This window comes from Ovis canadensis, chromosome 12, assembly GCF_042477335.2.
Source record: "Ovis canadensis isolate MfBH-ARS-UI-01 breed Bighorn chromosome 12, ARS-UI_OviCan_v2, whole genome shotgun sequence".
NCBI classification, from domain to species: domain Eukaryota; kingdom Metazoa; phylum Chordata; class Mammalia; order Artiodactyla; family Bovidae; genus Ovis; species Ovis canadensis.
Genome location: NC_091256.1, coordinates 66,192,630 through 66,203,439, shown reverse-complemented (window position 1 = coordinate 66,203,439; position 10,810 = coordinate 66,192,630). Strand labels below are relative to the sequence as shown.

The window sequence follows — 10,810 nt, the reverse complement described above, 5'->3', positions numbered from 1 at the left end:
TCAGTGTAATCAATTAATCATCTTTTTCTCATCTGCAGAGAACCAGAAGTCTCAACCCATCCATTCTTATCTTTGCCTTAAAGAAGCAAATGAGAGGTTAGTAAGGAGTAAGAGGCAGCACCACTTAAAGTCACAGTGAAAAATCTCAGCTCGCCCCAAAAAAAGTTCCTCTAAAGAGATCCAGGGCATCATCAGAAGCCTTGACCAGGTACCTGGTCCAAGCCTGGTCACCTGAATTGAACGCCCCTTCCCTTGCTCTTCAATTACGGGGTAAGAAAGATGTTTAGGCCATTGTTAGGGCATGGAGACAGCCTCCTTTCACTCTTTTTCCTCCAAAATTTAACAGCTTTTTTGAGATTGAAATGACACAGAATGAATTGTACATATTTAAGTGTACAATTCCTACTGTTCATTTTGCCTTTTCCTACTGTTCATGGGGTTATCAAGGCAAAAGAGGAACTACCCAGGTCATTAGGTGCCCAATATGCTACTGGAGATCAGTGGAGAAATAACTCCAGAAAGAATGAAGGGGTGGAGCCAAAGCAAAAACAACATCCAGTTGTAGATGTGACTGGTGATAGAAGCAAGATCCGATGCTGTAAAGAGCAATATTGCATAGGAACCTGGAATGTCAGGTCCATGAATCAAGGCAAATTGGAAGTGGTCAAACAAGAAATGGCAAGGGTGAATGTCGACATTCTAGGAATCAGCGAACTAAAATGGACTGGAATGGGTGAATTTAACTCAGATGACCATTACATCTACTACTGCGGGCAGGAATCCCTCAGAAGAAATGGAGTAGCTATCATGGTCAACAAAAGAGTCCAAAATGCAGTACTTGGATGCAATCTCAAAAACGACAGAATGATCTCTGTTCGTCTCCAAGGCAAACCATTCAATATCACAGTTATCCAAGTCTATGCCCCAACCAGTATCGCTGAAGAAACTGAAGTTGAACGGTTTTATGAAGACCTACAAGAACTTTTAGAACAAACACCCAAAAAAGATGTCCTTTTCATTATAGGGGACTGGAATGCAAAAGTAGGAAGTCAAGAAACACCTGGAGTAACAGACAAATTTGGCCTTGGAATGCGGAATGAAGCAGGGCAAAGACTAATAGAGTTTTGCCAAGAAAATGCACTGGTCATAGCAAACACCCTCTTCCAACAACACAAGAGAAGACTCTACACATGGACATCACCAGATGGTCAACACCGACATCAGATTGATTATATTCTTTGCAGCCAAAGATGGAGAAGCTCTAGACAGTCAACAAAAACAAGACCAGGAGCTGACTGTGGCTCAGATCATGAACTCCTTATTGCCAAATTCAGACTTAAATTGAAGAAAGTAGGGAAAACCGCTAGACCATTCAGGTATGACCTAAATCAAATCCCTTATGATTATACAGTGGAAGTGAGAAATAGATTTAAGGGTCTAGATCTGATGGACAGAGTGCCTAATGAACTAAGGAATGAGGTTCATGACATTGTACAGGAGACAGGGATCAAGACCATCCCCATGGAAAAGAAATGCAAAAAAACAAAATGGCTGTCTGGGGAGGCCTTACAAATAGCTGTGAAAAGAAGAGAAGTGAAAAGCAAAGGAGAAAAGGAAAGATAAAAGCATCTGAATGCAGAGTTCCAAAGAATAGCAAGAAGAGATAAGAAAGCCTTCTTCACCAATCAATGCAAAGAAATAGAGGAAAACAACAGAATGGGAAAGACTAGAGATCTCTTCAAGAAAATTAGAGATACCAAGGGAACATTTCATGCAAAGATGGGCTCGATAAAGGACAGATATAATCTGGACCTAACAGAAGCAGAAGATATTAAGAAGAGATGGCAAGAATACACAGAAGAACTGTACAAAAAAGATCTTCACGACCCAGATATCATGATGATGTGATCACTCATCTAGAGCCAGATATCTTGGAATGTGAAGTCAAGTGGGCCTTAGAAAGCATCACTACGAACAAAGCTAGTGGAGGTCATGGAATTCCAGTGGAGCTGTTTCAAATTCTGAAAGATGATGCTCTTAAAGTGCTGCACTCAATATTCCAGCAAATTTGGAAAACTCAGCAGCGGCCACAGGACTGGAAAAGGTCAGTTTTCATTCCAATTCCAAAGAAAGGCAATGCCAAAGAATGCTCAAACTACCACACAATTGCACTCATCTCACATGCTAGTAAAGTAAAGCTCAAAATTCTCCAAGCCAGGCTTCAGCAATACGTGAACCGTGAACTCCCTGATGTTCAAGCTGGTCTTAGAAAAGGCAGAGGAACCAGAGATCAAATTGCCAACATCCGCTGGATCATGGAAAAGCAAGAGAGTTCCAGAAAAAATATCTATTTCTGCTTTATTGACTATGCCAAAGCCTTTGACTGTGTGGATCACAATAAACTGTGGAAAATTTTGAAAGAGATGGGAATACCAGACCACCTGACCTGCCTCTTAAGAAATCTGTATGCAGGTCAGGAAGCAACAGTTAGAACTGGACATGGAACAACAGACTGGTTCCAAATAGGAAAAGGAGTACATCAAGGCTGTATATTGTCACCCTGCTTATTTAACTTATATGCAGAGTACATCATGAGAAATGCTGGGCTGGAGGAAGCACAAGCTGGAATCAAGACTGCCGGGAGAAATATTAATAACCTCAGATATGCAGATGACACCACCCTTATGGCAGAAAGTGAAGAGGAGCTAAAAATCCTCTTGATGAAAGTAAAAGAGGAGAGTGAAAAAGTCGGCTTAACGCTCAACATTCAGAAAACGAAGATCATGGCATCTGGTCCCATCACTTCATGGCAAATAGATGGGGAAACAGTAGAAACAGTGTCAGACTTTATTTTTTGGGGCTCCAAAATCACTGCAGATGGTGACTGCAGCCATGAAATTAAAAGACGCTTACTCATTGGAAGAAAAGTTATGACCAACCTAGATAGTATATTCAAAAGCAGAGATATTACTTTGCCGACTAAGGTCCGTCTAGTCAAGGCTATGGTTTTTCCTGTGGTCATGTATGGATGTGAGAGTTGGACTGTGAAGAAAGCTTAGCACTGAAGAATTGATGCTTTTGAACTGTGGTGTTGGGGAAGACTCCTGAGGGTCCCTTGGACTGCAAGGAGATCCAACCAGTCCATTCTGAAGGAGATCAACTCTGGGATTTCTTTGGAAGGAATGATGCTAACGCTGAAGCTCCAGTACTTTGGCCACCTCAAGCAAAGAGTTGACTCATTGGAAAAGACTCTGATGCTGGGAGAGATTGGGGGCAGGAGGAGAAGGGGACGACCGAGGATGAGATGGCTGGATGGCATCACGGACTCGATGGACGTGAGTCTGAGTGAACTCCGGGAGATGGTGATGAACAGGGAGGCCTGGCATGCTGCGATTCATGGGGTCGCAAAGAGTCGGACACAACTGAGCGACTGAACTGAACTGAACTGAACTGAAGTGTACAATTTGATACCTCTTGAATATGCATTTATGAAATTATCTGTGAAAATATTACCATGATCAAAATAATGAATATCTATCACCCCGAGTTTTCTCATGCCTCTTTTTAATCCCTCCCTCTTATCTCTTCCTGTCTGCTTCTGACCTGATGCTGCTGCTGCTAAGTCACTTCAGTCGTGTCCCACTCTGTGCGACCCCATAAATGGCAGCCCACCAGGCTCCCTCGTCCCTGGGATTCTCCAGGCAAGAACACTGGAGTGGGTTGCCATTTCCTTCTCCAATGCATGAAAGTGAAAAGTGAAAGTGAAGTCACTCAGTCATGCCCGACTCTTAGCGACCCCATGGACTGCAGCCTACCAGGCTCCTCCATCCATGGGATTTTCCAGGCAAGAGTACTGGAGTGGGGTGCCATTGCCTTCTCCGGCTTCTGGCCTAAGCAACCTCTAATTTGCTTTCTGTCCTAGGCAACCTCTAATTTACTTTCTGACTCAATATGTCAGTATATTTGGAAAACTCAGCAGTGGCCACAGGACTGGTAAAGGTCAGTTTTCATTCCAATTCCAAAGAAGGGCAGTGCCAAATAATGTTCACACTACCAAGCAATTGCACTTATTTCACATGCTAGTAAAAGTTATGCTCAAAATCTGTCAAGTTAGGCTTCAGCAGTACATGAACCAATAACTTCCAGATGAACAAGCTGGGTTTAGAAAAGGCAGAGGAACCAGAAATCAAACTGCCAACATTTGCTGGATCATAGAGAAAGCAAGGGAATTCCAGAAAAACATCTACTTCTACTTTATTCACTACATTACTAAAGCCGTTTATTGTGTGGATCACAGTGAAGCAGATTCTTAAAAAGATGTTAATAACAGACCATCTTCCCTGTCTCCTTAGAAACTTGTAGGCAGGAAAAGAAGCAACAATAGAATAGCTGACTGGTTCAAAATTGGGAAAGGAGTACATCAAGGCTGTATATTTTCACTCTCTTTATTTAACTTATATGCAGAGGATATCATGCAAAAGGCCAGGCTGGATAAATCACAATCTGGAATCAATATTTCCAGGAGAAATATCAAAAACCTCAGATATGCAAAGGACACCACTCCAGAGGCAGAAATTGAAGAGGAACTAAAGAACCTCTTGAGGGGTAAAAGAGCAGAGTGAAAAGACTGGCTTAAAACTCAACATTCAAAAAACTAAAATCATGGCATCCGGTCCCATCACTTCATGGCAAATAGAAGGGTAAAAGTAGAAGCAGTGACAGATTTTATTTTGTTGGGCTCCAAAATCACTGTGGATGGTGACAGCAACCATGAAATTAAAAGATGCTTGCTACTTGGAAGGAAAGCTATGACAAACCTAGACGGTACATTAAAAGCAGAGACATCACTTTGCTGACAACGGTCTGTATAGTCAAAGCTATGGTTTTTCCAGTAGTCACATAGGGATGTGAGATTTGGACCCTAAAGAAGGTTGGGCTCCAAAGAACTGATGCTTTTGAACTGTGATGTTGGAAGAGACTCTCGAGAGTCCATTGGACAGCAAGGAGATCAAACCAGTCAATCCTAAAGGAAATCCGCCCTGAATATTCATTGGAAGGACTGATGCTGGAGCTGAAACTCCAATACTATGGCCATCTGATGTGAAGAGCTGACTTTTGGGGGAAAAACCTGATACTGGGAAAGATAGAAGATAAAAGGAGAAGGGCAGGCAGAGGATGAGATGTTTGGGTAGCATCACTGACTCAATGGACATGAATCTGAGCAAACTCCAGGAGATAGTGAAGGACAAGGGAGCCTGGCATGCTGTGGTCCATGGTGTCCCAAAGAGTTGGACATGACTTAGCAACTGAACAATAACAATATAGGATTATGTTTGTAATTCACAAATTATATTTGTAAAATACATAATTACAAGTATAAAATACATAAAATACAAGTATAGCTTGTATTTTCTAGAATTTTTTAAAAATAAAATCATACACTCTTTTTTTTTGTCTGGCTTCTTGCTTTCAGCATAATTATTTTGAAATTTATGTACATTGTTGTGTGCTTCCCAGGTGGCACTGGTGGTAAAGAGCCTGTCTGCCAATGCAGGAGACAAAAGAGACGTGGGGTCCATCCTTGGTTCTGGAAGATCCCCTGGAAGAGAGCATGGCAACCCACTCCAGTATTTTTGCCTGGAGAATCCTCATGGACTGAGGAGCCTGGAGGGCTACAGTCCATAGGGTTGCACAGAATCAGACACGACTGAAGCAACTAAGCACTCACGCATGCATATGAATACTATTCAGCCATAAAAATGATGAAATATTGCCATTTGCAGCAACATAGATGGACCTAGAAATTAACATATTAAATGAAATAAGAAGTCAGACAGTGAAAAACAAATATATTATGTATATGTGGAATCTAAAAATTAATACAAATGAACTTATTTGCAAAACAGAAACAGATTTACAGACATAGAAAACAAACTTATGGAAAAGGATGGAGCGATAAATTAGGAGTATGAGATTAACACATAGTACTATATACGCAATAGATAAATAACAAGAATATACTATTTAGCACTGGGAACTATATTCAAATCTTGTAATAGCCTATAATGGAAAAGAATATTAAAAAGTATATATATAGACATACATATATAAAACATTGCTGTACACCTGAAACTAACACAACATTGTAAATCAATTGTAGTTCAATTTTTTTAAAAAGTAGGAGAGGAAAAAAGATGAATGAAAGAGCTAAGATTGTTCTGCATTATAATGTAAATTCTAAGTTCATTGTGTGTGAAAGTTGTGTTATGTAGGAAAATTAAGAAAATGTTTCTTTTCCTTCTTGTTAGTACCACTCTGGAAACTGACATTTGTCCTTGGCAGATCGATGTGTGTTTGTGTGCCTGATTTGATGATTGTCTACTAAATCCTTAGAATAACAAAGCTCATTCTAGATACTAGAGTATGTAGCTGGACTTAGAATAGAAAGTACACCTGGAACCCCCATGCCTTTTCCATGGTATTATTCTAGACTGGTCCCATCACGGCATCTGGTCCCATCACTTCATGGCAAATAGACGGAGAAACAATGGAAACAGTGACAGACTTTATTTCCTTGGGCTCCAAAATCACTGCAGATGGTGACTGCAGCCATGAAATTAAAAGACGCTTGCTCCTTGGAAGAAAAGCTATGACCAACCTACACAGCATACTAAAAAGCAGAAACATTACTTTGCTGACACAGCTCCGTCTAGTCAAAGCTATGGTTTTTCCAATAGTCAGGTATGGATGTGAGAGTTGGACTATATAGAAAACTGAGTGTAAAAGTGTTGATGGTTTTGAACTGTGGTGTTGAAAAAGACTCTTGAGAGTCCCTTGGACTGCAAGGAGATCCAACCTGTCTATCCTAAAGGAAATCAGTCCTGAATATTCATTGGAAGGACTGATGCTAAAGCCGAAACTCATATTTTGGCCACTTGATGCAAAGAACTGACTCATTGGAAAAGACCCTGATGCTGGGAAAGATTGAAGGTCAGAGGAGAAGGGGACAACAGACGATAAGATGGTTGGATGGCACCACCGACTTGATGGACATGAGTTTGAGCAAGCTCTGGGAGTTGGTGATGGACAGGGAAGCCTAGTGTGTTGCAGTCCATGGGGTTGCAAAGAGTCGAACACGACTGAGCAACTGAACTAATTCTAGACTGAAATATGCAAGGTGGGGAAACATGTTGCTGGGAGATACTCAGATCCATAGACTATCAGGAGAGGAAAGGATGTTGTAAACTATAATCTACAATTTAAACAAACCATTAGCAGCAGAAAAATGAAGAGTGTTTTCTGACTGGACAGAGAATGACTTTCTGAGCAACAGAGTGCAGGTGGGTGAATCCATAATGGATGTGGCGCAACTCCTCTTACCCTTCATTTTCCTAAGTATACTAAGAAAGGTGATTCCAATGAGTGGGCAAAGGAAATCTGAGGTTTGGGTTGTGCCCTGGAGAGGATGAATAGAGAGCTCTGGGAGCACATATGAGTGACATCTAAGGAAGGAGGGCTCTGAAGGAATGCCTCCCATAGGAGAGGACATCTGAGCTGCATTTTGGATTAATAACATTTTCTATAAACTGTCTAGCAAAACCAAGTATATGTAACTTTGTTCTGTATTTTCCTAGTCTTCTGTAAATGTGTTATCACACTTCCATAACTTTAAATAGGAAAGAGAAAAAAAGAAATCTTGATGAGCAGAGTTTTTAGGAAACTGATGCATCAGTTCAGTTCAGTTCAGTTCAGTTCAGTCGCTCAGTCATGTCCGACTCTTAGATAGGTGAATATGTTTCCCCAGAGAAAATGAAGCATATGGTCGGACATCTGATTTGGCAATATGACAGAATATTTGAAATTGGGACTCCAGTAGAAGACAGCATATGGTCACTGTAAGCACAGGGTGTAGTTTGGGAGAAAGTGCTAAGGTGTGAGCCAAAGAAACAGTGAGTGACTGCACTGGGATGAAGCAAATGTCTAAAGCCATCAGCATCGACTGCAGAGAGTTAAAAATAGCCCAAAAATATAGAAGCCAACCAAGATCCCCTGCAGAGCTTCTCACCCACTCTCCTCTCTCTGATATGATAGATACCAACAGCCTCCAGCAACGCCCACCAGGTAGGCTTTAGAAGTGGGTGATAGATTTTGAGGCAACAGTGGACATGAGGGTCAGCAAAAAAACAGTGAAGTAGGTGGGAAACAGACAGCAAATCCTGCTGCAAAGATACTGATTTCACCTCTCTTAACTCCCACATTGTGACAAAGGCCAGCATTGTAAATATTTTACTTAATAGTTTATATGTCCCTCAGAAGACAGGATACAAAAGATGTTCTTTCTTTTTGAAAGGGAAACAATATTTTTAACCTAAAGAGAAAATGGAGGGATGGGTGGGAGGGAGGCTTGAGGGAGGGGACATATGTATCCTTATAGCTGATTCACATTGTTGTGCAGCAGAAGCTAACACAACATTGTAAAGCAATTATGCTCCAATTTAAAAATATATCCTATGATAAACCATGATGGAAAAGGATATTTTAAAAAGAATGTGTGTATATATATATATATATACACACACATATATACACACACACACACATATATATATATGTGTGTGTACAACCAAATCACTTTGTTGTATAACAGGAATTAATGACAATGTAAATCAACAATACTTCAATAAAAATAAAAAGAGAAAATGGATTAGATTAATTACATTTTGGTACTACCTACTTGACTTCTTTCTCTGCAAGGCATAAACTCCTAAACACCTGTATTTAAAATAGTGTAATATTATTATGGTACTTCATAGGATAAGAGAAAATAAATTTTAAAAATCTAAGGACTTCTTGAAAAGGGAATAAAAGGGTGAACATCAACCAGAAACCTAATTCAGGGAGGAAATAATTTGTGAAAATCAAATAAGTAGATGATGGTGACAAAGCAAATCATGACATTTCTTGGAGGGGGTGATAAATTTTCAGAATCTGAGTTTACTTCTTTGCATTTCATGACATAATGAAGTGGTTAATCTCATACATTCATGTTGAAGAAAACAGGTACCTTGACAGGAGCAAACACTTTTCTTAAGTTTTTATTTTTTATTGGCGTATAACCGATTAGCAATGTTGTGATAGTTTCAGGACAGTAAAGGGCCTCAACCACATATTTACATGTATCTATTCTCCCCCAGATTCCCCTCCCATCCAGGCTGTCACGTAACATTGAGTAGAGTTCCCTGTGCTATACAGTAGGTTCTTCCTGGTTACCCATTTTAAATACAACAGTGTGTACACGTCCATAGCAAACTCCTTAACTATCCTTCCCTACAACCTTCCCCTCAGCAATCTTAAGTCTGTTCTCTAAGTCTATGAGTCTGTGTAAGCTAATTTGTATCATTTCTTTTTAGATTCCACAGGTAAGTGATGTCATACAATATTTCTCCTTCTCTGACTTACTTCACTTAGCATGACAAACACTAGGTCCATCCATGTTTCTGCAAATGGCATTATTTCATTCATTTTAATGACTGAGCAATATTCCACTGTATATATGTGCCACATTTTCTTTATTCATTTCTCTGTTGATGGACATTTAGGCTGCTTCCATGTCTTGGCTATTGTAAACAGTGCCACGGTGAACATTGGGGTGTGTGTATCCTTTCAGATCATGTTTTTAGGAGCAGATAATTTTAAAAAGAAGGAAAACCAGGCCAAAAAAATACATTAAAATATTTAGCCTCACTAGTAATCAATAACAATGAGATAATGTCTTTATCAAGTTAATAAAAATTAAAAATAATAATAATGCTCAGGGTTGTTGAGGGTAGAACTGTATAGTCTCACAGGTGGCTAGAGGGAGCATAAAAGGTATGACTTTTCTGGGAAGCAAAATATAAGAAAAATCTCAAAAATGAGCCAAGCATCTGATGTAGAATTCTACTTCTAATATTTATTTTGGGGAAATAAACAGAAGGGATACAGTCCATAGGGTTGCAGAGTCTGACACGACTGAAGCAACTTAGCATGAATGTTTAAGACCAGATATAAAATTTTAATAGTATTGTTTACAAAGCTGAAAATGCCCAAAAGTTAATTAATGAATGTGATGATATTTCTATCCATTAAGTGTGCAGTCATTTAAAATTATACATATATGCATATACCTGGGAAGAAATTCATAATGGTAATAATAAAGTAGGTGTTGAAATTACATAGTTTGACCTCAAATTTTTAAAAATTTATAAATATAGACATGAATTCTTACCCCCAAAAAAGCCCAAAATGTTAGCAGAAACAGAATTAAGGATACCTATTGTCTTCTGATATTTTCTATTTTTCTCTAATAAAGATGTACTATTTGTGTAACAATATTTTAATAATTAAAGCATAATCAATATACAATATCATTCATTTCAGGTGTACATCATAGTAATTATATTCATTCAAATGGTCACTGTTGTAAGTCTAAAAAATGTGGAATGCTTCACAAATGTGCTTCCTCATGCAGGGGCCATTCTAATCTTCTCTGTATCATTCTAATTTTACTGTAAATGCTGCCAAAGTAAGCACTGTAATAACATTTTAATGACTGCTTCATGAACAGGAGTATTTTCACTCAAGGTTTTCTCTCCAAAGGATGAAAAAATCAGAATGCAGGAGTGTGAGGATGTCCAGAAGATGAAGCTGAATGAGAACTGCATGTGTTCAAGAGTGTAACTTTCAGGAGGAAAGTCTAACTATCAGGAAAAACAATGAAGAACTTTTATACATGCTCCAGAAATGAGTAATTCAGCAAAGATGTTTTTAG

The 10,810-nt window shown here is 39.3% G+C and overlaps 1 non-coding gene across 1 annotated transcript; it reads right to left on the bottom strand.

Moving 5' to 3' along the window:
- Nucleotides 1-10,470: 10,470 nt before the first annotated feature.
- LOC138416743 (U6 spliceosomal RNA) lies at nt 10,471-10,572 on the bottom strand. Its single transcript, XR_011247857.1, has one exon. It is a non-coding gene; the product is annotated as a U6 spliceosomal RNA (small nuclear RNA).
- Between the last annotated feature and the right edge of the window lie 238 nt (nt 10,573-10,810).